The sequence below is a fragment of the Leopardus geoffroyi genome, chromosome X (assembly GCF_018350155.1).
Source record: "Leopardus geoffroyi isolate Oge1 chromosome X, O.geoffroyi_Oge1_pat1.0, whole genome shotgun sequence".
NCBI classification, from domain to species: Eukaryota; Metazoa; Chordata; class Mammalia; order Carnivora; family Felidae; genus Leopardus; species Leopardus geoffroyi.
In genome coordinates this window covers 34,462,446-34,489,519 of record NC_059343.1, presented here as the reverse complement: position 1 = coordinate 34,489,519, position 27,074 = coordinate 34,462,446, and the positions used below count along the sequence as shown (strand labels likewise).

Sequence of the window (27,074 nt, the reverse complement as noted above, 5' to 3'; positions counted from 1 at the left end):
CCCTCCCTGGGGAGCGGTTGGGGGTTAACAGTCAGAGTGTGTCCCTTCGGACCCCCCCCCCCCCCCCCGTAGGAAAGTCTTTACACACGCAAATGAACATATATAGATTTCTTTTTTTATATTAATGAGATTCTATCCTGCATATCAGCCAGAGCTGGCTTTTATTTCACGATCGTATATCTTGAACATCTTTCCCCGGCAATACATGCATCAAAGACTCCATTGTACAGGCATGCCATGATTTATTTATTTAACAACACTCCTATGGATGGGCATTTAGATTGATTGCATTCTTCACTCTAGCTAGCTAGCTAGCTATAGCTAGATATGTATATATCTGGGTACACATGTGCAGACATATCTACAAGGTAGTTTCTCAGGCTGGCTTAGAAGAGGACTTTGCCGGGCCAAAGACTATGACCGTTTTAAATGTCGCTGGAAGCTGCCAAATTGCCTCCGAAATGGCTTTGCCAATGAAAACTCCCACCGAGAGTGTCCAGCGGTCCCCAATTCCCCCTGCTCTCCCCAACTCTAGATATCGTTGATCCTTCTATCTTTTTAACGCTTGCCAACCTGGCGGATAAAGAGCGGTCTCTCATTTCTGTTTATAATTGCACGGTTGTGATTTCTAGTGAGGCTGAATGTGCTTCATATTGTCTCCATCCCTCACCAGATCAGTAGGCAGGAGAACTGATTGCACTGTAGTTTTTTTTTTTTTTTTCTTTAACAGAAGGAAGCAGGTAAGTGAGAAATGCCCCTCCTGGCCCCGGTCATCTGGTTCTTGGTGTGCAGTGCTGAAATCCAGCCAGAATGAAGTTGCTCGAACTTCTGGCGGTGACTTGGAAAGGTGGATTTGTTCAGCTGTGCTCAGACCCAAGTAATTAGCTGATCGTTTGGGCATTTAGCTCGAACACCTCGCCAAAATGCTGTTCTCTTTAAGCTCCCGGGAAGCAAAGGATGCACGTTGGTCCAGCTTATTTTCTGAGTGCCTCCTCAGTCCTTGAGGAAGCTCCCCCTTCTGCAGGGACCATACTGTGGGTGCGCTTTCTAATGGTGACGAAGATGGATGACGGCCATCAGGTCCCCAGAGCTGTTCACAAAACCCTCGTGAGGACAAAAACAATGAAAAAGTTTTCTGGGACTGTTTACACCGACATCCCACTACCGCTATCGCAATCCAGGCACCTACCCCTCCCACCAGTTTCCAATCCCCCCATCTTCCTTCCTTCTGCACTGAAAGGCATCTTTCCCATCTAATCATGGCGATCTGATAATAGTGATGGCCTGTCCAATTTGAGCACAGTGCTAAGCATTTTACTAGCATTATCGTCAAATTTGAACCCATGGTTGAACAACCCCAAACACTGCCCTCCTGCTCATGCACACCCGACACGCTCCTGCCTGGGAGCTTCGCTGTTGCCCAGAATGTTCTTCTCCCGACCGAATACATGGCTCACTCCCTCACCTCTTTCAGACCTCCCATGGAATGGCACCCTTCAGACGCCTCTGATGACCTTACCTAAAATAGCGTTCCCATTCGCTCTCTGTCCCCTACCTACCGTTTCAATTTCTTCACGGCACTTTTCACTGCGTGGTTTTTCATTGGGCACTTAAGAGTTCATTGCTGTCTCCCTCATTTGACCGTAAGCTCGCTGAAGGCAAGGACTCCGTTCACGGCTAAATCCTCTGTGGATAGAATAGCACCTGGCAGGAGGTTCGTGCTCGATGAATCTTGGCTGAGGACATGCACCTTGAAAGCAATTTGGCAACCCGTCGTAAAACTAAGTATGTGGATGGCCCATCACTGAGCAATCCCGCCGAGAAAAATTCCCGCACAGGTCTGTAAGAGGACATATGTGGGGATGTTCTTTATGGAAGAAGAGAGCTATTAAGCCACCCCGGTGTCCATTATTAAGGGAGATGATGGGAAAAATGAGGTATGCACACACCATAGAATGCTATGCTGCACTTAGAAGGAAAAACTAAATGCCCATACAGCAAATGCATTGATCTTTGAAAAGAGTGCTGAGTGAACAGTGTTAGAAAGGAAATGACACAGCACAATACCTTTTATGTAAATTAAGAGCACACATGCCTAACATGACGCTGTGTATATCACAAAAACAAAAGACTATTGAAGGATACCGCTTATACAACCTTCCAGAGGGTGCCTCCAGGGGACGATGGGGAACCGGGAGATTGAAGAGAAGAAGGAGAGAGAAATAGGAAAAGAGACAAGTTGGGCGGACTGGTGCAGGTGCGGTTCGCAAACACAGAGATGTGGTTAACGGAGGGAGCCCTGTTGACCTCGGGTGCAAACGGAGGAAAGCAAAAACAGAGTCGAACGCCCTTTCTCCTTTCTCCAGCTGACATGCTCCCACCCGGGCTTCAAGCTTGGCTCAGGCATGGTCTCCATTTTGAAGCTTTCTTTGACCCTTCCCCATAGGATTAATTCCTCCTTTACTGACATTCCCATAGCATTTTAATGATACTTGTATTTTAGCGTTTATAACCTCGTATAATAGCTATTTGCTTACACATCTGCCTTCTCCATCAGGAGATAACGGATGTGACTTATTAATTTTCGTACCTCTGGCGCCTAGAATTGGTGATGAAACAAATTAATGGTGAGTTTAAACAGACATATGTTGTAGGGCCTCGAGAATGACTCTAGTTTGAACTGAATCTGTAAACGCAGTGGTTTCAGAATCAGCCAGTGTCTGGCTGGGTGGGCAAGAGTTTTCTGAATTTGGAATTGGACGCCAAATCAGAGGTGTTTTGCTGTTCATTTCTGGAGAAGAAATGGAAAGGGTGCGGCCGGTGTGGTCTGAGGTGCCTGCTGGACCAGGAGCTCTGGCCCCGAAGAGAATAGGCTGCAGACACACCCACTGGCCCAGGGTAATTCTCGGGGTGCTGGCCAGGCTGCAGGTGCAGCTAGAGGAGGTTTATCCCGGAGGCTGAGTCTGGCACCAGAACTCACAGCTACTTCTGGTCTCCAGCCAGGCAAACACCCGGGAACTGGAACAATGAGGCTACAACAAAGTATGGGGCCCAGGAAGCCGCGGTGGCTTGCGCGTGGAAGCTCCAAGAAAACGGGATATGCCACCAGGGGCCCAGCAGTGTGGGGCAGTCTCCTGTCACTGGCTTTGGTTCCAGGTAGGGGTCCTGGTCTCAATCCTTAGACTCAGCCACGAAGCAGAGACTAGTGCAGCCAACGCCCCCTGCCCAGTTACCTACCCGCTGCCAAGCACTGTGCTGAATGCACAAAGGAAGGGGGACGGGGCCCGTGTGAGAAAGCCGAGACATGGGAATTGGGGCACAGGGGTGTGGAGCTGGGACTGGGGAACAAGGAAAGAGTCCGGCTTGGGTCATATGATCGGAAGTTTGGCCTCGGGGAAGTTGATGCAGAAATCCAGGCTCTAGAGCTGGAGTGGTTACAGAGATTGGGGGTTAACCACGAGAATCACAATGACGGGTGACTCCAAATGTGTGCGGAAGGGGGGCTGCTGGGCTAGGGGTTGGGCAGGGGCTGCCGCCGGGCACAGTTCTTTTCTGCTACAAATCCAACTTGCCTGTGACCTTGGGTGCATCTCCCCACTTCCAGGGTTTTCCTTATCTCACAAGCAGAATGAAAATGTCGACATTTGCCAAGCATTCGCCAGGTGCCCTTAGAAGGTTCTAGATGTTTCTACAACTTTACGCTTGCACCACTCCTCTGAGGTGGTATCATGAGAGTGACACGGGGCACAGAGAGGTTAAGTGACTTGCATGGGTAACAAACCTAGCATTTGAAGCCAGGCAGCTTAACCCCAGAGGAAGTGCACGTGCACACACACACACATGCACACACACGCATGTGCACACACACACACACACACACACACACTCTTTTTTTTAAAGTTTACTTATTTATTTTGAGAGAGAGAGAGAGAGTATAGGAGAGGGAGGGCCAGAGGGAGAGAGGGAGAGAGAGAGAATCCCAAGCAGGCTCTGCACTGACAGCACGGAGCCCAACGTGGGGCTCGAACTCACGGACCATGAGATCATGACCTGAGAGGAAAGCAAGAGTCAGGGGCCCCTGCACATACATGCTCTTAATCGCTGCGCTACACTGCCTTTGCCAGAGCATGTGTCTCAGGGGTGAGAAGGCAGGAAGGACCAAAGCCTCTACTGCCATTTCGTGAGGACGTCCAGACAATTGAGAAACATCTTGGCCACTGAGTCTCCTCCAGATCAGAGACAGAGCGGCCTAGGAATCAGACGTGACGGCTGTGGCCAGAGGCTCTGGTCCGAGGCTCTGGCTTCTGTTGTCAGACGCGGGTGGCCTCAGACAGTGCATGGGTGCAGATGAGCCAGTTCTCGCAGGGCAGCGCAAAGCTCCTCCAACCGCAGCCTTTCTCTGGGTGGACCACGAATGATGCTATCGGAACAGCCAACTTAGGCGGTGCCCTTGATGGCTGCCGGTTCTGTGGCTTTCCAGAGAGGTGGCAGCAGGTGTCCAGAACACTGGAAGACCTGAGCCGCTCCGTGCCGTCTCCAGACATCCCCCAGCGGGAGCAGCTCCCACTGCCCCGAGTGGTAACCCGCTTGGTGACGTACCCTTCAGTCGCCTCCTTCCTTCTCTTCCCTGCCTCACTCCCTGGCCCTCCCGAAAAAATGACTTACAATCAATCCGTTGTCTATCCCTCCCGGAGAAATGACAATCAATCCGTTGTCTTAGGGCCTGCCATGGGCAACTCGAATGAAGACACCAGAAAGGACTTTTGGTGGCAAAGTGCACGTGCCTGAGAAACGCCCCTCACCTGCACAGTCTCTGGATTCTGGGAAGGATGGATGTCCTAACCTTTTCCAAAGATAGTTAGGTCGTGGAAGTAAGACAAGCTCCGAGCAGCCTAGTAAGGGGCTGTTAAAATCTGACCGAAGACAGGTCTAAGATACTCTGATTTCCACATGCCTCCAGTACCTCCCAGGTGGCCTCCTCGGGTCTTAGAGTTCCTCCCGGACCAGGTTTCTGCCTTTGGAAATGCAGGCAAAGGTGATCCTGTCTCTGCTATAGGAGGCTTCCTCTTCTGATGCCCTGGACTTCTTTTGCCACATCCAAATGGAAATTACTTTTCTGCTCCAGTTAGCAACAGTTTCTGCTTTCCAGGTGAATAAACATAATTCTCTGCAGGGGTAGAGGAAACATCCAAGTGGATTCCCATAGTCGGTGCTGGCTGCCCTCACGTTTACCTAGGGCGTCCTTTCCTAGCCAGCCAGCTCCACACCCTTTTCTTACATAAAGCCCCAAATCCACCAACAGCAGGTGACCCACCACCCTTCTCCCCTCCACAAGGCCCAGGTTCTTATTAAGAAACATAGAAAAGGTTGAGAAACATGGCATTTCTTTAGGGAAATACTTTCTGGGTTCTTTTGTTCCATATCATAGCACCCAAAGACAATTAATACTCTTTGTCTAACATGCTGGGGCACAAGGTAGAACACGCCCTTGGCCAGAGGCAATTGATAGAGGATTTTCTGCACCCAGCCCCCAGGGCAGCCTTCCCAAGGGCTGTGAGGCTCCGGAATGTCCCAGCATATCGGTAACCCACTTGTGACATGCCGCCTGTATCAACAACTATTTTGAGTGTATGCTATAGAAAGCCACGCCATGGGATAAAAGCATAGGGGGTTCTCTTCAGAAGCCACAGGTCCCTGGTCGATCCCAGGTCTGCTCCCTATGAAGGTCTTAAGGAACAACTCAATGTTTAAAAAGTAGCTCGATCGAGGGATAACTGACGTAGCAGCAATTCGCTCCCTTTATGTAAACAATCCAGTGGATTTTAGGATATTTACAGTTGCACCACCAGTAGCACAAATTTTTGGATGTTTCTCCCACCCCCAAAAGAGCTCACTGTTGACCCACTCCTGCTTGGGAGCTGTCTCAGCCACTAACAAATGAGCATCCTTAGCTGCCTCCCCACCCCAGCCCTCTCTGGAAATGTACAGAGGGTGTCTCCCAGGTGTGTATGAACATGTCTGTTCCTCTCAAACTCTGAAATCTTTGCCGGGTGTGGCCACCAAGACAGAAGATCCCCAAAGTGCCCAAGTTAAGATGCGGTCTGTAGCAAAGTGGCGCGAGGCCTCCTGGTCATTTGTGTGACAATCTTTTAAGGCGTCCCAAAGCTGCACGGATCCTTAGCTATTTTTTGCCAGTTCTGGGCTAGCACCGGGGAATTGAGGGCCAGGCGGGTGACACGCCCAGGAAGCCCCCTGGTTCCCACCACAAGTCAAGTTTGGGGATTCCCCCGGCTCCTTGACAAGGACCCTGGTTTCATTCATGTTTGCACCACGTGGGATTGGCTAGTATTCATATTTGCTATATTGTCTTCAGCTTTAAAAAAAAACAAACAACAGTAAAACGTTATAGATAAGATCCACTCCTTGTCCCACCCCTCAGTGAATATCATGAGTTTACTATCTAAGATTCCAGTATATTTTTTTGCACCTATCATTTCTATCCTCCAAGGGGGCCCTTAGCCAATGACCGGCACGAGGCAACAAAAGCCCAGAGCTCCCCTCCTGGGGCAGCTGAGGCTGAGGACCTGATTCGAAATCCCCCTTGCCCGGCCCTGTCTCTCCTTTATCCTGCTCCCCTCCTTCCTTGCTGGCTCCTGCGCGGAGGTACCCTCTTCACAAATCACTCCGACACTCTGAGAGCACAGCCATTCAAAACAACCTTGGTTCACACATGTGCACCTCTCTTTCTGCAGACATTCTTTCTAAGGTATACACTTGGTGCAATTGTTGGTTCCTGCAGCGTGCAGCTTCCATCGTCCCAGGCGCGGTCCAAAGTGCTTGAGCTGATTCATGGTTCCGCCAGCAGCGTCTGAGAGGCCCTGTTTCCCTACATTCTTGAAAATCTGTGATATTGTCCGACTTGAAGTTGTGTCAGTCTACTGGTCGAGAAGTGGTACCCCATTATTTCACGTTGACCCCTTGATATGTATTTGTGGGTCCTCCAGTTTTTCTATTCTGTTAATAACCTGTTTGTATTATTTGCCCATTCTATTGGGTTGTTTCCCTTTTTCTATTTGGCTTGCACAAATTCTAGTGTATTCTAGAAATTTGCCGGTTACAAACTTTGAAAACTCCATACTGTTTCAAAATGGAAATACAATTTTAAAATAACACATGTTTATTGAAAATTTAAATAATGCAAAGGAAGAGAAATTAGAAAGTAAAAGTTGCTTCTAATAATCTCCACTATGGCCTCAGGCTTCAATGCCACCCAACGATAAAAATAGCCACCATTAACAGGGAGGCATATATCCTTCCAGAATGTATAATGCATATAAGAGTTTATAAAAATAGATTCACATGAATTAATTCACTAAATATTATTAAGCATCTGCCGTGAGTCAAGTATAAAAGGTACCAAAATACACAAATCATTAAAAATATACCAGCTATACAAAAAACACTCCCCAGCTAGCTTCTATCAATACCCAGCTTATTAAAGATATCTTTTTATGTTAAAACATATGAATCCCCCTGACTCAGCATAATAGCCCATTGAAAAGTAATCTTCCACCAACAGACCTCTTGGCTATTTCCATTTTTTATACTCTATAAAAAACCCCTCAATGAACATCCTTGTACATACATCTTTTGGCAGTTGCCTCATTCTCTCCTTAGGATACATTTCTACAGCTTAAACTTTTGGATCAAGAACAGCCCATTTTAGAGGCGCCTCAGGGGCTCAGTCGGTTAGGCATCCGACTTCGACTCAGGTCATGATCTCCCAGTTCGTGGGTTCGAGCCCCGCGCCGGGCTCTGTGCTGACAGCTCAGAGCCTGGAACCTGCTTCAGATTCTGTGTCTCCCTCTCTCTCTGTCCCTCCCTGACTTGCACTCGGTCTCTCTTTCTCTCAAAAAATAAATAAAAATATTTTTAAAAATTAATAAAAAAAGAGGGGCCCATTTAGAATTTGATAGAGATTGCCAGACTGCCCTCCAGAAATCTTGTGGCAATTTACACTCTCACCAACGATGTGTATGTGTGTCTAGCTCCTCCCATTTTCAAGCCACTCTTTAAAAGAAAGCCCTTGATCACTATTTCTAGAACCCAAATATAGCCCATATCATTTTCCTTTCTCTACTGATTTTAGAAAAAAAATAGGCAAGAGCAAGTTTGAACAATTCTAGCCTACTAAGATATTTTAGTCCTTTTATTAATTCGCTGAATCCTTTCTATGGAGCCATTAATCACAAAGTGAAATTTGTTTGAAGGAAGAGGTCTGATTGAAAATCCACCCAAAGGCATTTAGCCATCGACTATCGAAAGGATTTCCCCCTAAAGTCTCCCCCTGACGGTGTGTTCCCACGGCCAAGAACCCGGTCGCTCATAACAAGGCTTCTTGGCCCTACCTACACCTCCTGTTCTCGTAGCCACACATATTTCTGTGATCTATGGAAATACAACAGTCCCCTTGATGGGATCTCCTCCTCAGATGCAGATTTTGAGTTTCTCTTGTTTACTGAAATCTGGGGCTAGACAGAAAAAAGATTCACAGGTAAAGGTAGAAAGTAAACACCTGGGTTTTCACACCCCAATTCAGGAGTCACTTAGCATCGCCAAACCAAAGCATTGGCCCATATCCATCCCTCCTCTTGAGTTAAATTCTAGAGAAACATTGCTTAACCAGAGGTCAGTTAAAACAAACAAACAAACAAAAAAAAAAAACTTTGGAAAAGAAATTAACAACGTAAGAAGGTGAGAGTGCTAATTTCCCAATGTGGCCACAAACTCGAACCTGTAAAACGTTTGATGGTCCAGATCTTTGTTTTAAAGCCCTCCTTCTGGAGGCTTAGAAGGAATTAGCCACATGGGAGATTCCTGTTTGCCTCTCCATGTGATCCTCCCGATATCCTCCATGGCTGCTCGACTACAGATACAACCAAGATGGCAGGGTGAAGAGGAGGAAAATGCCTGGGTAGGGCTGACATCCAAAGAGGTCCTTGCTTATTTTGGCAGAAGCACGTATGCTTCATTGATAGGTGTTTTAGAAGAAGTAACAGTTGGGATCCATTGCAAGAAACAGAAACCCCTGTGTGATGCAAAAGCAGGAATTTAACATAGGGGATTGTAGGCTTATAATATCACTGGAATGCCTGAAGGAGTGCTTCATAAGCTGCACCCCCATGAATGATTTGTGGAATCATTGTGACAGTACTGGCCTATCAGAGTAGCGCAGCCTTTTAGGTTACCACAGGAATCCTGAGTTCAAAACCAGGGCATTATAGAGGCACCTGGGTGGCTCAGTCAGTTAAGCACCTGACCCTCGATTTCAGCCCAGGTCACGATCTCACGGTTCATGAGATAGAGCCCCACGTCGGGCTCTGCACCAACAGCACGGAGCCTGCTTGGGATTCTCTCTTCCCCTGTTTCTGCCCCTCCTCCGTGTTCTCTTTCTCCCTCTCAACATAAATAAATACACTTAAAAACCAGAGCATCGTAACTGTGATCCAAGGATCAGGAAACCAGAATAAAGAAGAATGCCACTAGTGCCTCCTAAAACCCAGCAGCCTGGAGAATAGCCATGGAACCTCACATTTTACATTTCCCCAAAGAAAACACACAAATGGCCAACAAGTATATGAAAAGACGCACAACACTACCAACCATCAGGGAAGCGCATGTCAAAACCACAATGAGATAATACCTCACGCCCATTAGGATGGCCACTAGGAAAAAACAAACACGAAACAGAAAATAGCAAGTGTTGGTGAGGATGCGAAGGAATCAGAATCCTTGTGCACTGTTGGTGGAAATTTAAAACGTTTAAGCTGCTATGGAAAACAGCATGGAAGTTTCTCAAAAAATTTAAAATAGACTTACCATATGATCCAGCAGTCCCACTTCTGGTTATATACCCAAAATAATGGAAAACAGGATCTTGAGGAGATATTTGCGCGTACATGCTTGCTGCAGCATTATTCACTGTAGCCAAGATATGGAAACAACCATACTGATAAATGGATAAAGAAACTGATCACACACACGTACACACACACACACACACACACACACACACACACACGCCTGTGCACATGCAAACACAACTAGAATGTTTCTCAGCCTTAAAAAAGAAGGAAAGGGGCACCTGGGTGGCTCAGTCATGTTAAGCATCTGACTGTTGGTATCAGCTTGGGTCATGATCTCACGGTTCGTGAATTCAAGCCTTGCATTGGGTTCTGCGTTGGCATCGAAGAGCCTGCTTGGGATCCTCTCTTTCCTTCTCTCTCTCTGCCCCTCCCCTACTCACTTTCTGCCTCTCTCTCTCTCTCTCAAAATAAATAAATGAACTTAAAAAAAAAAAAAGAAGGAAATCCTGGAGTGCTTGGCTGGCTTAGTTGGTAGAGCATGTGACTCTTGATCTCAGAGTTGTAAGTTCAAGCTCCACATTGGTTGTAGAGATTACTTAAAAACAAAATCTTTAAGGGCGCCTGGGTGGCTCGGTCGGTTAAGGGTCCGACTTCGGCTCAGGTCACGATCTTGCGGTTTGTGAGTTTGAGCCCCGCGTCGGGCTCTGTGCTGACACCTCAGAGCCTGGAGCCTGCTTCGGATTCTGTGTCTCCCTCTCTCTCTGTCCCTCCCCTGCTCGCACTCTGTCTCTCTCTATCAAAAATGAATAAATGTTAAAAAATAATGAAAAAAAATATAAAATCTTGAAAAAGAAGGAAATCCTGTCATACGCTACAACACGGATGAACCTTGCGGACATTGTACTAAGTGAGATAAGCCCGTCACAAAAGGAAAACACTGCGTGATTCCACTTACATGAGGTATCTAAAGTAGTCAAACTCTTAGACACAGAAAGAGGATGGCGGTTTCCAGGAACCAGCAGGAGGGGGAAAATGAGGAACTGCTGGTCAATGGATATAGAGTTTTGGTGTTGCAAGATGAATGAGTTTTAAAGAGCTATTGCACAGCAACGTGCCTTTGTTAACGCCACTCTCCTGTATACTTAAAAATGGTTGCGATGATAAATTTCATGTTATGTGTTTTTCGCCACAATAAATAAAAAGGAAAGAAGATTATCTTGGGTGGATCTGACCTAATCTTATAAGCCCTGTAGGAGTAGAGAGTTTTCTCCGGCTGGAAGCAGAAGTCAGAGATTCAAAGCACAAGAACGATGATGACGTGCTGCCGGCTTGAAGGTGGAAAAGCTCACACAGCAAAGACTACAGGTGGCCTCTAGCAGCCAAGAATGGTCCCCAGCTGATAGCCTACAGGGAAATGGTGCCTCAATTCTACCTCACCTTCAAGCAGTTGAATTTACCAACAGCAAGAATGATCTCAGAAGCCAAGTTTTCCCCCAGAGTTTTGAGATCAGAAGTCAGACTAACTGTCACCTTGACGTCAGCCTTGTGACACTCTGATCGAGGAACGCAGCCACGCTGTGCTGGGCTTCTGACCCACAGAACTGCTAAGCTAATAAGTGAGGATTTTTCAAGTCCCTAATTTTGGGTCAGTTTGTTACATGGCGATAGAAAACTAAGTTGGTTTGTCATGCGGCAAAAGTGAACTGAAACAGGGTACAAGAACTTCTCTGTAGAGTTGTAACAGAATGATTTGTAACAGAACTGGATGCAGGTATGTCACAAGGGTCTACCCAAAATGTGACACATTCTAAACCATACGGGTCAGTTCACCCAAAAGAGATGCACGACTATACTCTTGTCCTCCTTTAATGACTTTACTTCCCGAAAGCCCTGTTGTTTAGTGTGATACTATTCCATGAACAAATTTTCGTGCAAGCATACTTTCATTCAAAAACTTCCTTAAGGGACACCTGGATGGCTCAGTCGATTAAGCATCCACTCTTGATTTCGGCTCAGGTCATGATCTCACAGTTTGTGAGACTGAGCCCCGCATTGGGCTCTGGGCTGACAGTACAGAGCCTGCTTGGGATTCTCTCTCTCCCTTCCTTCTCTGCCTCTCTCTCTCTCTCTCTCTCTCTCTCAAAATAAATACATAAAAACATTTTTTAAAACTTCCTTACTATGAAAATAAAGAAAATATATCAAGATAGGAGAGATTGTAATTTACAGTATGACAGCAAAGAATATTAACTTTCTATTTTGTAATTATTATAGGCTCACAAAAATTGCAAAAATAATGAGTTCTCCTATACACATGACCTGATCTCCTGAAGTGGTTTGTATGTTTTCTCACTGTTGAGTTTAAAGAATTATTCATACATTCTAGACATGAGTCCTATCTCAGATATGTGATTTCTAAATATTTTCTCTGAACGTGTGCCTTTTCTTTATGGATGGTTTATTGTGGGGTCCCATCTAAGCATTCCTTAGGTAACAAAGGTGTTTTCTTTTGTTCTCTTCTATAAATTTTATAGTTTTGCATTGACATTGAGATATATAATCCATTTTGAGTTATTTTTGCATAGGAGGTGAGGTTCATTTTTTTGCCTATTGATGGCCAACGGTTCCAGCACCGTTTGTTGAAGATCATTCTTTTTCCACCCAACTGCTTTAGTGCCTTCCCACAAAAAATTAGTTGGACATATTTACATGAGCTTATTTGGGGGTTCTCTATTATTTTCCACTGATCAAGCCATATCTCTCTTTCTCCCTCTTTTTCCCTCCACTAATACCACACTGTCTTAATTACTATAAGTATATAGTAAGTCTTAACATTCCATAGTGTAATTCCTGTTTTTATTTTTCTTTCTCAACATTGTTTTAGCTATTTTAGTTCATGGTCTTTCCATAGATATTGTCGGGATATTTACAGAAATTCTGTTGAATCTATATACAGATCAATTTCAGAAGAACTAATATCTTTACTATGTCAAGTCTCCCAATCCATAAACATAGTATTCTCTCTCCATTTATTCATATCTTTAATTTCGTTCATGAAAGTTCTAAAGTTTTTAGCATAGTATCTATATGTGTTTTGTTAGATTTATAACTGGGTGTTCCTTTTTGTGAAACAATTCTGAATGGTACTGTATTTTTCGTTTTGTTTTCTGATACTTTGTTGTTTGCATATAAACATGCGCAACATGTACATATAAAAATGTGACTAACATTTGTATGTTCACCTTGCTAAAATCACTTATTAGTCTGGAGTTTTCCTATAGATTTATTGGGGCTTATGTCATCTACAAATAGCAGGAGTTTATTTCTTAGCTTCTAATTGCTGTGTCTTTTACTTCCTTTTCTTACTTTATTGCACAAGCTAAGGCTTGCAGCTAAGTATGACTGGCAAGAGTAGACATCCTTGCCTTGTCCCTGATCTTAGGGGAAAGGGATTCAGTCTTTCGCATTATGTATGATGTTAGCCATACATTTACAAAACGTTTTTTGATGTTTATTTTTGAAGGAGAGAGAGATAGAGCGTAAATGGGGGAGGCGCAGAGAGAGACACACAGAGAATCCAAAGCGCCTCCCAGGCTCTAAGCTGTCAGCACAGAGCCCAATGCGGGGCTCAAACTCATGAGCCATGAGATCATGACCTGGACTGAAGTGGGATGCTTAACCGACTGAGCCACCCAGGCACCCCAGGCATCCATTTTTTCTTAGTGTCCTTTATCAGGGTAAGGATGTTCAAGTTCCTTTCAAGTCCTAGTTTTCCTAAGTGTTTCTCAGAAATGGAAGCTGGAGTCCATCAGCTGCTTTTTCTGCATCAATTAATATAATTGTGTGGTATTTCCTGTTTAGCCTGTTAATATACGGTGGATTGCACTGATTGATTTTCAAATACCGAACAACACTTGCATTCCTGGAATAAGTCCCCTTAATTTTGGTATAGGATTCTTTTTATATATTGCTGAATTTGGTTTGCTAATTTGCTGAGAATTCTTGTGTATGTGTAAATGAAGGATATTGGTTTGTGATTTTCTTTTATTGTACTTAGTTAAATTTATGTGTGCAACGTTGTCTGTAATATTACCTAACTATTATTTAATGCCTTCGGTGTCCACAGTGATATTTCCTTTTAGTCCCACTTGTGACTTCTCTTTTTCTGTTCGTCTTTCTAGAGGTTTGTCAATTTTATTGATAGTTTCAAAGAATCTGCTTTCTTTTTATTAATTTTCTCTATTGTTTTCCTGTTTTCAATTTCATTTACTTCTGCTTCCATTTGCTTGGTTTGGGTTTATTGTTCTTTTTCTGCTTTGTTGAGATGAAAGTTTAGATTATTGATTTGAGACCTTTGTGCTTAGCAAATATACGCATTTAATGCTATAAATTTCCTTCTATGCACTGCTTTAGCTGCATTCCATAGGTTTTGATATGTTGCATTTTCATTCTCATTCAGTTCTATGTTGATTTTGATTTTCCTTGAAACCACTGCATTTGTTCATGAATTGTTTAGAATCGTGTTTTTTTTTTTTTTTTTAATGTTTATCTTTGAGAGAGAGAGAGAGAGAGAGAGAGACAGGGCATGAGCAGGGGAGGGTCAGAGAGAGAGGGAGACACAGAATCTGAAACAGGCTCCAGGCTCTGAGCGGTCAGCACATAGCCTGATGCGGGGCTCGAATTCACGAGGTTTGAGATCATGACCTGAGCCAAAGTCGGATTCTTAACCGACGGAAACACCCAGGCGCCCGTAGTACTGTGTTGCTTAATTCCCGACTTTTTGGAGATTCACCAGTTGTCTTTCTGTTGATTTTTAGTTTGATTCAATTGTGATCAGAGAGGATACTCTATATGATTTCCATGCTTTTTTTTTTTAATTGAAGTATAGTTGACATACAACATTGTATTCGTTTCAGGAGTACAACATGGTGATTTGACAATTCTATACACTACCCAGTGTTCACCATGATAGGTGTAGCCACCATCTGTCAACATTCAATATTATTACATATGATTGATTATACCGTTTATGCTACACTTTTCATTCCCATGACTTACTTACGTTATAACTGAAAGCTTCTACCACTTAATCCTCACCACCTAGTTTGCCCATTCCCCCATTCCCCTACTCTCTGGGAACCACCAGTTTATCCTGTGCATGTATGAGTCTGTTTCTGTCTGTTCTTGTGTCTCAGATGCCACATAGAAATGAAATCGTATGGTATTTGTCTTCTTCTGACTTTTTTTCACTCAGCATCCGTGTTGTGAATGGCAAGATTTCATTCTTTGCTACGGCTGAGTGATATTCCATTTCTTAGCCATTTAAAAAATGATTTTAATTCTTTTTGATTTATTGTTATGTTTTGTTTTACTCGGGATATGGTGTATCTTTGTGGCTGTTCATGTATACTTGCAAAAAATTCGAATTCCACTTGTTGGATGCAGTGTTCTCTAAATATCAGTTAAATCCTGTGGCTAATAGTATTTTTCAGTTCTTCTAAATCTTTGCTGATTTTCTGCGTAGTGGCTCTATCAATTATTGAGACAGAGTTATTGAGATCCCGCAGTATAATTGTGGCTTTTCTATTTCTCCTTTCAGTTGTGTTAATTTTTGTTTCATGAATTTTGTAGCATCGTGATTTGGCAATACACAGTTAGAATTGTTATGTTTGGTGGATTGATCTTTTTATCATCATGGAGTATCTATCTTTGTCCCTGGTCATTTTTTTTTTTGCTCTTAAGTCTACTTTATCTGAAATCGGGATAATATGGATACCAATATATTAGTATAGCTAGCTTTCCTTTGATTAGTGTTTCCGTGGTATATTTTTTTCCATCCCACTTATTTTTAACCTATCTATATCAGTATATTTGCAATAAATTTCCCGTAGAGAGCACAGAGCTGGGTCACTGTTTTCCCCACTCTGTCAATTACTATCATTTACTTGGTATACGTATACGATTCATGTTTAATACAATTATTGAGATGTTAGGAATTATGTCTGACATTTTATTATTTGTTTTCTTTTTTTAATTTTTATTTGAATTCTAGTTAGTTAACATACAGTGCAATATTAGTTTCAGGAATCAAAGTCAAAGATTCATCACTTACATAAAACACCCAATGCTCAGCATAATAAGTGCCCTCCTTATCTGTTTTATTTGGCTTTTGCTTGTTTCCCTTTTCCTGCCTTCTTTCAGGTGATTTAAATGTTTTTAGTATTACATTTTGCTTTATCTGTAGGCTTGAGTATATCTCTTTGTAGAGTTTTCTTAAGTGGTTGCTCAAGGAATTACAGTATAAATATGTAACTTACCACAGTCTATTAGTATCACCATTTTACCACTTCAAGTTAAATGTCGGAAACTTATCCATTTTTCTTAGTGGCAATGAGGCGGGTCCTGCCTCATTGCTATGAAGCCAGGACGGTAGTCAGGGCTCTGCTCACACACAAGCTCTGTTGATCACTACGTATCAGGAGACAGGGTTGTTGCCATATTACTGCCAGACTGGGATGGTTGAGAGGGGTGTTCTCACACAGTCCTGGTGTTGGCTGTCATGCACAGTGGCACCGGGGACGACACATGCTTTTTGCGGTGTTCGGGTGGTATAAGGCTCATGTGTCACAAAGCTTTTATTCTGGAAAGGCTTCCACTCTCCCTATTTTGCAGGTAGAGAGAAAAGGCCTCCCTTGTTTTATCGATTTGATTTGACCTCTCTGTGCTTGGTGTTTCTGGCTTGTGAGCTTCTATGGTATCCAGGCCAGAATATAGAGGTCTCAAATACCAAGATTCCTAGACAAAGCACCTTAAAAAAAAATTTTTTTTTTAATGTTCATTTACTTTTGGGGGGGAGGGGCAGGAAGAGAGGGAGACACAGAGTCCGAAGCAGGCTCCAGGCTCCAAGCCGTCAGCACAGACCCTGACACGGGGCTCGAACTCACAGACCGTGAGATCACAAACGGAGCTGAAGTCAGCTGCTTAACCGACTGAGCCAGGCACTCCAACAAAGCACTTTTAAAAAAAATTTCAGTGTCAAAAAAAAAATTTTTTTTTTCAGTGTCTTCTGCTGTTTGCTTCATGTAGTTTTTCCAGGGTTCCCATTTTGTCTGAAAGCCCAATGCCAGAAATCCCACTTATTTTAATAAGGAAGATTACGTGTTCCATCTCAACCTAATATACGGAAAGAATATCCATGGAGAGATAACATACATCAATTAAACAATAACATAGGTTTCTACCAATAAACTTGAAAGAAAATAAGCACAGTAGGTACATACATGTCAGATCCTGAAACTTTCCTGCTCTTGTCAAAGGAAGAAGATTCGATAGCAGCGGTCAATGCCGGAGGAACGGTGAAAGGGAGTCATTCTTTGGAAGATGCATTCTTTCTCTACCATTCTGTTCACTTTTTCAACCTGCTTGGGCTCATGGTCATCCTGCATTTAAAGTGCCTTAAAAATAATGTTACAGCACAGACAAAAACACTCTAGGACAAAATAAAGACCAAGCAGAAGAGTGTTTTAGAAACATGGAAGCAATGCACACGGACAACAGAGAAAAGCCGATAAGTCTACGGATGCAAGGCCAAACATTTTGGCCTCATCCAAACGTGGTATACGATACAAATGTGTGCCATATGATATACTCTGACTAAAAACTGATGTTTCAATTAATTTGCTGAATTCCCTGGAAGTATTGGGTCAAAATATCACTTCTTTTTTTTTTATTTTTTATTTTTTAAAATTTACATCTAAATTAGTTAGCATATAGTGCACCAATGATTTCAGGAGTAGATTCCTTCGTGCCCCTGACCCCTTTAGCCCCCCCACTCCCACCACCCCTCCCGTAACCCTCAGTTTGTTCTCCAGATTTATGAGTCTCTTCTGTTTTGCCCCCCTCCCTGTTTTTACATTATTTTTGTTTCCCTTCCCTTATGTTCATCTGTTTTGGTCTCTTAAAGTCCTCATATGAGTGAAGTCCTATGATTTTTGTCTTTCTCTGACTAATTTCACTTAGCATAATACCCTCCAGGTCCATCCACGTAGTTGCAAATGGCAAGATTTCATTCTTTTTGATTAAAGTGTATTTATTGTGTTTTGAGGTGAGAAAATTACATCAGAACAAAATAAAATAGATGAATAATGGCAAAAGAAAAGGCCGTTGGGGTGCCTGGGTGGCTCAGTCGGTTAGGCTGCAGACTCCTGATTTCGGCTCAGGTCATGATCTCACGGTTTGTGGGATCGAGCCCCACATAGGGCTCCACGCTGCCAGTGCACGGAGTCTGCTTCTGATTCTCTCTCTTCGTCTCTCTATGCCCCTCCCCTGCGTGTGCTTACTCTTTCTCAAAGTAAATAAACTTAAAAAAATAAAAAATTTCTGGTCAGAGTGGCTAACATTAACAACTCAGGAAACAACAGATGCTGGCGAGGATGTGGAGAAACGGGAACCCTCTTGCGCTGTTGGTGGGAAGGCAAACTGGTGCAGCCGCTCTGGAAAACAGTGTGGAAGGTCCTCAAAAAATTAAAAATAGATCTACCCTGCGACCCAGCAATAGCACTGCTAGGAATTTACCCAAGGGATACAGGGGTGCTGATACATAGGGGCACATGTACCCCAATGTTTATGGCAGCACTTTCAACAATAGCCAAATTATGGAGAGAGCCCAAATGTCCACCGATTGACAAATGGATTAAGAAGATGTGGTTTATATATACAATGGAATACTACTCAGCAATGAAAAAGAATGAAATCCTGCCATTTGCAGCAATGCGGTTGGAACCAGAGGATATTATGCTAAGTGAAATAAGTTAGAGAAAGATAGATACCACATGTTTTCACTCATATGTGGAATTTGAGAAACTTAACAGAAGACCATGGGGGAAGGGAAGGGAAAAAAATTAGTTTCAAACATAGAGGGAGGCAAACCACAAGAGACTCTTAAACACAGAGAACAAACTGAAGGTTGAAAGGGGCTTGGAGGGGGGCGGGGAAAACGGGTAATGAGCACTGAGGAGGGCACTTGCTGGGATGAGCACTGGGTGTTATATGTAAGTGATGAATCACGGGAATCTACTCCCGAAGCCAAGAGCACGCTGTATACACTGTATGTTAGCTAACTTGACAGTATACTGTATACATATAATAAAAATAAAATAAAGCTGGAATAAGTAAAAATAAACATAAATAAAAATAAATAATAAATAAATTCTAAAAGCTGTTATGACAAAAAGTCATTAACTGGACAGTCATCATGAGAGCAGATGTCTATATTTTAGGCCCAAACCGTGCTGAAATGGCTGGAGATCTGTTAACGAAGCAAAGAAACTTGATACGACCTCATTAGTATTCCCCGAGGTTGTCTTGGGAAGAAGACAGACTCCAGTTTGACCACATTCTTGGAGGAGAGCAATCGTTCTGAGTACACCTAGGGGCTCTCACTTAAATTCCTCCCATCCCAACACTAAGGGTGACACCGTTCCTAGAGAGAGAAGGGCCATAAGTAGAAAACCATTTTATTAAGGTTTCTAAGAGATTCAGGGTGATAAGCATCTATGACCCAGGTTATAACAAAGAAGGGAGCACTGCATTCTCCTCTCCTCCCCCCGACAGCTTGGGGCCTGACATGAGTCTGGCGCCTCCCCTGTGGGCCCGCCCATGGCGTGGAGCAGTGGTGGTACCTGGTGGGAGATTCTGGCGCCCGATGAAAGAGGGAAAGCAGCATCTCTCGGCAAGTGTGACGCATGGCGTCAGCGACCACGATGCTATGTCATTCCTCGTATCCGCACCCTTTGCCATCAAGAGGCAGAGTGTACTCCTTGATCCTGGGTTCAGCCGTTGACCGCTGTGTCCAAGAGAACAAGGCAGAAGAGATAGCGTGCCGGCTCCAATTCTCCTTTCTCATTCTTTTGCCATCGCCATGAGAAAAACGGGTCCAGGACAGCATGGTGTAACGTGGAATGCAGCCGTTATCCCAGCTGGACCCAGCCTCGCTTGGCCAATCTCTAGCCAAGAAGAATTAGAATCCCAGCCTAGATCAGCCAGTGCTCATCATACCCCGCAGTTGCGTGGACCATAAATGCAGTTGAATGCCATGGAGGTTTTTGAGTTGATAAGCTATGCAGCAACACCGCACAAATAGCTGATGCAGTAAGAAAGACTCCTTCCTGAGCACATAAAGAACATCTCCAGAAGGGCCACTTGGAGAGAGAGGGTCTCTATCAGTGATGGGACAAAAGCCAGTGGAATTTGATTCACTACCATGACGGTGATTCCCATTAGTATGTCCACCGTGCTATGAGCACTGGCCATATTCTGTCTATAGGGTTGATAAAGAGTTTCAACATCCTATGGCAGGTTACGTACACATTTACATATAAATTTGTCAAACTTGAGATTTATTGTTTTATTATATGTAAGTTATATCTCATTGTAAAAAGTAAATTAAAAAGGAAAGGAGGGGCTCCTGGGCGGCTCAGTCAGTTAAGCGTCTGATACTTGGTTTTGGCTCAGGGCATGATCTCATCGTTTATGAGTTTGAGCCTCGCATGGGGCTCTGCGCTGACAGTGCTGAGCCTGCTTGGGATTCTCTTTCTCTCCCCCCTCTCTTTCTCTCTCTCTCTGCCCCTCCCCTGCTTGTGCTCTCTCTCTCTCTCTCTCTCTCAAAATAAATAAATAAACTTAAAAAAAAGGAAAGGAAAGGAGCCTCTGCCAGTACAACCCAGGATATCCTTTTAAACCAAAACCGGGGAAGCATGAAGGAGTCCTGTGCACATCTCAAATATTCCAAGCCCCGCTGCTATGAACCTCTCACTAGTCCCTGGCCCCCTATCCCAGGAGCAGGACGGTCACACACGTTTCTACAGCATGCTTGTTAAAGAGCATGGGGCCTTCAGCAAAGGAAGAGAGTGGGGCTAACTCCGAAATCCATCATCATCAGGGATGGCCGCATGTCTGGACAGCCAGTCAGCGTGCAGGCTGAGACAGCCAAGCCTGCAAAATGAGGATTCCGTGATGCAAATAAATAATCATCATCAGGCTTCTTCATTCAGCACAGGCGCTGCTCGGCAGTCCACCTGGGCAGCTGTGGCTTGCTCCCGACCAGGAAGCATTAGCAGCATGCTTGTGATTCCCTTATTATAGTAATCATTCCCTAGCCGACCGCAGAAGGAGTCCAGGCATTTCCCCCCTCCAACCTCCATCCTCGTCCAGTTTACATGCATTCTCTTTCCTAAGCCCGCTCACTTCTTTCTTCTCCTCTCCTTTCTCCTCCAAGGGGCCCCAGCGATGCCTACAATGGGCTTATCAGTCTCAACCCACTATTTTTTACAAGTTCAATCCCGAAGCACGATGTGCCTGCGGTTAAATCTGCTGGAGGTGAGACAACTACCCAGAGCTGACTGTGAAAAAGGGTGCTTTCTGTTTCCTGCTGCACAGCACTGCACGCTGGAACTGGCAGCCTGTAATTAACTGCCGCGTTACCTTCTATCAAACTGCAGCAGGAGGAAAAAAAATCTCTGGAGATAACAGTAGTGGGATAGAAAGAGCACTGGGCTCTGTCTCTGACCATCAGAATGTGAATCTTGATTTACAAGGTGGAAAACATTAGCCCCTGGCTACTCGAAGTGGAGGCCGTGGACCAGCAGCACTGGCATCCCGTGGAGAATTTCAGGACTCATCCACCCACCTCTCATATTCGAGTTTGCATCTTAACACGATCCCCAGGTGAAGTTTGAGAAACATGGACTTAAGCAAATCACTGCGTCTTCTTTTCCATATGCGCGTTAAGACAGAGCAACAGTAAGTTCTATCTCAAGGGATGCTAACACTGCATTCATGATTAGTAGATTGTTCTTTTTTTTAATCTTGTTTTTTTTATTATTTACTTACTTATTTAGAGAGGGCACAAGTAAGTGAGGGGCAGAGAGAGAGAGAGAGAGAGAAAGAGAGAGAATCCCAGGAGGGGCAGAGAGAGAGAAGTAGGGCTCACCCGGGGCTCATGTTTTACCCGAAGCGGGGCTCGTGTCCACCTGAAGCGGGGCTCGAGCTCACCCAATGCGGGGCTGGAGCTCATCCGACATGGGACTCAAACTCACAAACCGTGAGATCATGACCTGAGCCGAAGTCAGACGCTTAACGACTGAGCCACCCAGGCACCCTGATTTTGTTTTTTAGACTAACATAAAGCAAAATCGATTTTTAGGGGGAAGGCATACATTTCCATGAATTTTAACACCTATTTTTATGTAACCGCCACCCATATCACGATACAGAGTATTTCCATGGCCAGAAAAACATCTCTCACCAAATCCCTTTGTAGCTAGCTATTCCTTGTCCCTACCTCTAGCCCCTGGCGACCGCTGGTCTGTTCCCTGCCACTACAGTCTTATCTCTTAGAGGATGTCATATAAATGAAATCATGCAGTGTGTTACTTTTTGAGACTGGATTCTTTCACTCACCCTCTGAGTCATACAAATTGTGTTTTTATTCCTTTTTATTCCTGAGTAATGTTCTACTGTATGCAAGTAACAGTTTGCTTATCCATTTCTTGTGTTTCTTTTCAGCTTTATAGAGTATAATTGACAAAGGGTAATATAGAGGTGCCAGGGTGGCTCGGTCAGTTAAGCATCCGACTCTTGATTTCGGCTCGGGTCGTGGGTCCAAGCCCCACATCAGGCTCTGTGCTGACAGTGCAGAGCCTCCTTGGGATTCTCTCTCTCCCTCTCTCTCTGCCCCTCCCCAACTCGTGCTCTCTCTCAAAATAAATAAATAAACTTTAAAAAAATGATAATATAGTTAAAGCATATGGTGGTTTGATGCATGTACATATTATGAAAAGATTCCTACCATCGAGATAATTAACACATTCATGGCCTCATATATTTAGTTTTTGTGTGAGAGCACTTAGCTCCGTTCTCTTTGCAAACTTCAATTATACAATACAGTATTACCAGTTGTAGTCACCAAGTTATACGTTAGATCCTTGTAACTTATTCATCTATAACCAAAAGTTTATACCCTTTTACCAACCTCCCCATATTTCCCCCACCCTCTAGCCCCTGGCACTCACTATTCTACTCTGTTTCCATAAGTTTCACTTTTTTTTAGATTCCATATATAAGTGATACCATGCAGTATTTGTCTTTCTCTGTTTGACTTATTTCACCTAGCATAATGGCCCCAAGTTCATCCAAGTTCATCTAGGAAGGAAATGACTGGATTTCCTTCGTTTTCAAGGCTGAATAATATTCCTGTGTGTGTGTGTGTGTGTGTGCATGCGTGTGTGTGCATAACATTTGCTTTATTCATTCATCCATCCATGGATATGTAGGTTGTTTCCATATCGTGGCTACTGCTATTGTGTTATAATGCGTATACTGGTCGCCTTGATGGCATCCCATAATTCCTTTAGGTTTCTTCACTTTTTCATTCTTTTTCTTTTTGTCCCTCTGATTGGATGAATTCTACTGCCGTATCTTTGAGTTCACTGATTCTTTTTCTCTGTTGAATCTAGTCTTCTGCTGAACCCCTCTACCGAATTTCTCATTTGTTATTGTACTCTGCAGTTCTATGATTCCTGTTTGGTACTTTCTTGTATTTTCTGCCTCTTTGTTGAAATTCTCGCTTTGTTCATGCATTGTTCTCATGACCTCAGTGACCATCTTCATGGTCGTTATTGTGAACTCTTTATTGGGTAAATCATTCATCTCCATTTCATTAAGATCAATATCTGGAGATTCATTCTGTTCTTCTGTTTAGAACATATTCTTCTTCATTTTCCTTGATTGTCTGTGTTGGTTTCTGCGCATTAGATGAAATAGCCACCTCTCCCAGTCTTGACAGACTGGTCTCGAGTTGGACGTGAACCTTATCAGTCTGCCTGGCCCGAGTTCCTGGTTGCTCCTCAAACCTTTGTGATTGTCCAATCTGCCATCTTTGCTCTTAGTGGCATCCGGTAGTTGAGGATGTGCCAAGACTCATTAGTGTCCCAAACAGGTGGCTCGCCATCAGCCACCTAGATGGGTGGTGATTAGAAGCTGGACCCTCAGGCAGCAGCTAAGACATGGGCATATCTTCTCCTTCCTCTGTGCTGAATCTGGGTACGTAGCCACAGAGGGTGTTTCTGTGCTCATTTAGAAACGGCTTCTTTGTTTGCTGTGATCCTGTAGGACTCATGAACACAAGTCCCAATGGCTATCAAAAAGTAGGTGATTTGGGGGCCCATCCCTCCGGTGGCAGCTAGATGTGTAGAAAAGCTCCTTCCAGGGAAATTCTGCCAACTTGATTTTACTATTGGGGTGAGTCAGAGGGAGAATATGGAGGAAGCGCCCACCAGTTCTTTGGGGCTCTTGGAAGGATTGCAGTCAGTACTACTGGATTCAACTTTCTAATATTTTGTTGAGGGTTCTTTGTGTGTTTGTTTATGTGAGATATTGGCCTGTAGTTGTCTATTCTTACATTGCTTCTGTCTGATTTTGGTATCAGGTGATGCTGGCCTCACAAAATGAATTTGGAAGTGTTCCAAATCCCCACTTCTATATTTTCAGAAGAGATTGCATAGAATTGGTGTTATTTCTTACTTAAGTGTTTAGTAGAATTCTCCAGTGAAACCATCTAGGCCTCCGTATTTCTTTCTTGAAAGATTTTCCACTAATATTTTAATGTGTTACAGGACTATACAAGTTATTTACTTCATCTTAGGTGAATTTTGGTCATTCGTGGTTTGTAAGGAATTGGCCCATTTCAACTAACTTGTCAAATCCATGTGGGTGGAACGGGTCATAATATCCCCTTCATCCATTCCCCACATTGGCAATTGGTTTCTTTTTGTCCTTCCTTGTCACTATTGGTAGCGATTTATCATTGTGGAAATCTTTTCAAAGAACATCTTTTGGTTTCGCGGATTTTCTCTATTGTTTTTCTGTTCTCATTTTCATTATTTTGTCTTACCTTTATTATCTTCTTCTGTCCATTTACATTGCCCTTATTTTGTTCTTTTCCTAGCTTCTTAAGGTTTAAGCTTAGACTTAACTAGGCCCCTTTTCTTATCGAATATAAGCATTTAATGCTAGAAATTTCCTTCGAAGCACTGTTTGTTTTGAATATTTTATTTTCACTTATGTTCAGTTAAAAGATTTTCTAATTTCCCTTTGGGACTTCCTTTTTGGGTTGATAGGATTGTTTAGAAGTGTGTGTTTAATTTTCAAATGTTTGAAAATTTCCTGTTACCTTTCTGTTGAGTTATGGTTTCATTCCATTATGGTTGGAGAGCATACTCTGATTGTAAATCTTTTACATTTGTTAAAATTTACCTTATGACCTAGGACATGGTCTCCGTTGGCGAATGTTCCACGTTTACTTGAAAATCTGTATTCCCATGGTTTTCGGTAACATTTTCTAAAAATGTCTATTAGATTCAGTTGGTTGATGGTGCTGCTCGCTTCCTGTATAGCCTTATTTTCTGTATACTAGGTCTGTCAATTTCTGAGACAGGAGTGTCAAAGTCTCCAACTATAGTTGCGGATTCGTCTCGTTCTCCTTTTCGTCAGTTTTTGCTTCACGTACTATGGTGTTCTGTCATTAGACACATACTCATACGGTGTTGTCCTGTCTTCTCGGCAACTGACTCTTTTATCAGTATGTGCTTCCCTCCCTCACCCTTGGTAATTTTCTTTGCTCTGAAGTCTATCAGTATTAGTGTAGCCACTCCAGCTTTCTCTTGATTAGTCCATGTATTTTTCCATCCTTCTACTTTTAACCTAGCTTTATCATTATATTTGAAGCGAGTGTCTTGTAAATAGCATATAGTTCAGTCATTAAAAAGAATCCATGCTGACCGTCTCTTTCAATTGATATGTTTAGACCATTTGTATTTAATATAATTATGAAAACGTTTTGACTTCTACAATGTCATTTTCTGTTTGTTCCCTCTGTTTTTCACTATTTTGCTTCTCCTTGCCTGCCTTCTCTTGGTTATTTGAACATTTTTAAATATATGTTTTAATTCATCTATTGTTGTTTACTATATCTCTTTTGGGAGATCTTTGGTTGCTCGAGGTATTAGAATATACGTATTTGGCTTTCCCCATTCTATTTAGAATCAATATTTGACTATTTCAAGTGGAATGAAGAAATTTAACACTGAATAGGTCCCTGTACCCTCTTACATTTATGTCGTAATTGTCTTATATATTGCATCTAAAAACACTGGAAACCCTATTAAACAACACTATACATTTCCTTTCAACTGTCAAACATATCTTTAAAAACTCAAGAGGAGAGAAATAGTCAATGTTACCTACTCAGTAAATCCTTTAGTAATAGTAAATAATTATTTACTATTTACATTACTATTTCTGTTGCTCGTCCCACATTCCTAATGTCCCGAGCTTCATCTTGGTATCATTTCACTTGTCTGAAGAAATTCCTTTAGCAATTATTTCAGCACAGGTGTGCTGGCTATGAATTCTCTTACTTTTCCTTCATCTAAGAATATCTTTAGTTCACCTTTACTCCCGAAGAATACTTTTCACTGGATATAGAATTCTCAGTTAACTATTCTTGTTTTTCCAGCACTTGAGAAGTACCGTGTCATTTTCTTTCGGCCTCTGGCTTCTGCGGAGAAATTCACAGTCATTGGAATAATTGTTCTCTTATAAATAAAGCATTGTTTTTCTCTGACTGATTTTGACAGTTTTTTCTTGGTTTTTAATTTCCAGTAGTTTGATTATGCTGTGTCTGGCTATAGATTTATTTGAGTTTATCTTATTTGGAGTTCACTCATCTTCTTGAATCTATAGGTTTATGTATTTTATCAAACGGTAATTTTCAACCATTATTTTTTCAAATATTTTTTCAACATAGAGTTCTTTCTCCTCTTCTTCTGGGATTCTGATGGCACAATTATAAAGCCTTTTGGTATTTCCCCAGAGTTCCCGAGGCTTTGTTCATTTTTTCTCAGTCTTTTTATCTATTACTCAGATTGGTTAATTTCTGTTGATCGTTTCTGCCACCATCTACATTGTATTATTGAGCCTATCCAGTGAGGCGGGGTTGTTTTTTTTTTCTTATTTGAGTTATTGTATTTTCTTGTTCTAAAACTCCCACTGTTTGTTTTTTTTTTTATATATCTTCTATTTTTGATTTTGTTGAGATTTTCTACCTTTCCATTCATTTCGATAGTGTTTGCCCTTACTTCCTGAAGTCTT

At 43.0% G+C, this 27,074-nt stretch overlaps 1 long non-coding RNA gene across 3 annotated transcripts in view; it reads right to left on the bottom strand.

Moving 5' to 3' along the window:
- Positions 1 to 225: 225 nt before the first annotated feature.
- Positions 226 to 27,074, bottom strand: part of LOC123594689 — a 35,310-nt gene continuing 8,461 nt past the window's right edge. For 2 of the 3 annotated variants that reach the window (XR_006710840.1, XR_006710841.1), the window contains 6 exons: positions 19,547 to 19,710; positions 19,205 to 19,347; positions 17,147 to 17,305; positions 9,880 to 9,981; positions 1,560 to 1,840; positions 226 to 1,104 (listed from right to left, as the gene is read on the bottom strand). This is a non-coding gene — a long non-coding RNA (uncharacterized LOC123594689). The remainder of the gene's footprint in view (positions 1,105 to 1,559; positions 1,841 to 9,879; positions 9,982 to 17,146; positions 17,306 to 19,204; positions 19,348 to 19,546; positions 19,711 to 27,074) is intronic. The other variant, XR_006710842.1, reaches the window with a different exon arrangement.